Source organism: Arachis duranensis, chromosome 1 (genome assembly GCF_000817695.3).
Source record: "Arachis duranensis cultivar V14167 chromosome 1, aradu.V14167.gnm2.J7QH, whole genome shotgun sequence".
Taxonomy (NCBI): domain Eukaryota; kingdom Viridiplantae; phylum Streptophyta; class Magnoliopsida; order Fabales; family Fabaceae; genus Arachis; species Arachis duranensis.
Genome location: NC_029772.3, coordinates 13,483,640 through 13,486,398, shown reverse-complemented (window position 1 = coordinate 13,486,398; position 2,759 = coordinate 13,483,640).

Here is a 2,759-nt window from a genome sequence, read left to right as displayed (position 1 = left end):
ACTGATTATCACCCAGATCTACTATCTTGAACCCCTCTGGTCTCTAACAAATTGCACGTAGAGCATTGTCTAAGGTATCAATAAAAAAGGCTTTATCAGTTAATACCAAAAATAAAAGCAAAGACTTTATCAGCAAAAAGCCTCCCTATTAGAAGACTCTTAGAGCAAGCATCAACCCCCTTTTGTGACATCCTTTTCCTCCAAACAAATCAGAATTATCAGGACCATGTTGAGAGAACTCGACTCTTTTCACACTCATGCTAGGATTTCGATGAAACAGTGCAGTAAAAGTTGAATTTTTGTGACAAGAAACAAAAGAATTAAACCCCAGAACGGGCACTATTTCTACCTTAGCAAAGCACTGGAAAGTGGAAACTCTAAGTTGGGGGGCTTTTAGCATTCATTTTAAAAAAATATATAATGTACTTCGTAAGTGTAAAATGTTCCAAATATATTAAAAGTAAATTGTTTCATGCCACTTGTCATTGCAAGAAAATACATTGTTGGCAAGCTTAAATATCATTTGAGGTGAAATCTGTGGTGACACCGATAAATTAGTGGCACCGTGCCACTTATGTTAGATACTATTGATTTGTGTTGATCTATGTAGAATTATTATACCATAAAATATTGAATTATTAGACCATAAAATATTGGGAGTGGATTCTCTTCCGAAAAAAAAAAAAATGGATAGTGTCTAATGTTAAATCTAATTCTTTATTATTTTATCTCTTATATTTATTTTTGATTTCACTTATAGAATTAAAGGTAAAAGATTATACTTTATTTCCTTAGGTGTTAAAAAAACTGGAGAAGATCCATTTCGAAAATCTACTTTTTGTTTTTATCAGTTGTAAAAAAATCTACTTAAAAAGAGTGACGGACAACCTGAAAAAAACGTTACTGAATTTTTGTGGATAATAAACATGTTATTGGACTTGTTTGGGCATATTATGACATGGTCCATAATATTTTCAAAAACTGATGGGCTACCAATATATTTAGAGGCTATTTTTTATCTACAAAAATGTGAAATTTTTTATCACATAGTCAATGGAAAAAAAATAACCAACCGTACGAGAACAATTCTTTTATTCATTTGTTGGCAAGATGGGTCTGTTGTAGAAGCTAGCAAACTTTCAGAAGAGTGGAAGATTATGAAAAACAACAACAACAACAACAATAATAATAATAATAATAATAATAATAATAATAATAATAATATCATTTTATTTACAAAAAATAAATTAATCTATTTTATTAGAAATTAGAAATTAGAAATAAAAAACTTTTTAATTTTTTGAAAGATTAATTTAAAAAAAAAGACTAAAGAACAATTTTTAGGATTAAGGATATTTAATTGCATAGTTGTCAAAATCGAATTGGTAATTGAACTGGTCAAATTATTAGTTAAATGATTTATTGGTTTAACCGATAAATTACTGTTTAAACTGATAGAACTGGTCCTACATAAATAAAAAAAATAAAATAATAAAAAAATTAAATTTAAAATACATATCTTCATTAATATTTTAAAAATAATCAAATTTCAACAAATTATAATCAATAAGTTATAATCCAGTTATCATTAAATAAGTATATAAAACTCTAGTATTTTTTATAATAAATATTTTTTAATTTTATTTTTATACTAAAGTAACTATTTTTTTTATTTCAATAACTAACTAATTAGAAATCTAATAAATATCATATAATCATAAAAAAATAATGATATTGTAATTAATAAAAATATTTGATATTTTTATTTATACATATTTAATAACATTTATATTAATAATTATGAATAATAAATATAATTAATTTAAATATAAGTGAGTATAAAATTAAAATAATATTAACAAAATTATTGTATATTTTTATTATATAATTAATAATTAGCATATAAAGTAACGAGGAATAACATAGTTTAGAACGCAAGAGGAGCATGTAATAACAAAAAGATCCAGATTGAGCGGTTCGATTAGACCAGTTGTTTATCGATTTCCACTAATTTTGACCAATTCTTGTCCTTAAACAGTCATAATACTGAATCGAACCAGTTGAAGATTCAATTTATTAGTTTTTTAGTCGAATCGGCCGATCCGGTCTGATTCTTACCATTATGTTTAATTGTATAAAAAATGATAAATTTGGAATTAAATATTTAAAAGACTAAAATGTTTTATTAATTCTTTTTAAGATCTAAACTACATTTTTATCATTAATTTTTTATTCAATATACAAAATAGTAGAATTTATTTTTCATACGAAGAGGGTAATGGTGTATTTGTCCAATATTGACAATTGGGGTATTTTGCAGATTTGTGGGTGAACTCAACACGCGGAGAGCGTGTTAGCGGGAGTGGATCCTCTCCAGTGGAAAAAAAACTGGATGGTATCCAGTGGAAGATCTCACCATTCAATACATTCTCTCTCTCATTTATTGCTGGTCCCACTTGTAAAATTAAAGGTGGGAGATTACACTTTATTCTCTCCAGTGACAAAAAAAATGGAGAGGATCTATTTCCCGTGTTAGCACAACGTCGTCAGTGTTTACCAGAGCTCATCATAGGCATAGAGGCTCTCGGGCAACACGGGGCGTGTTGTGCGGAGATTCCAACTAGTTTTTTCAGAGTTCGTCGTAAACGTGAAGGCTCCTGGACAACACGTGGGGGACGTGCTGGTAAGAGATTTCAACCTGCTTTCGTAGAGATTTGCCACATGTTTTCAATGAGTTGCAAATATTTTTTCAACACGGG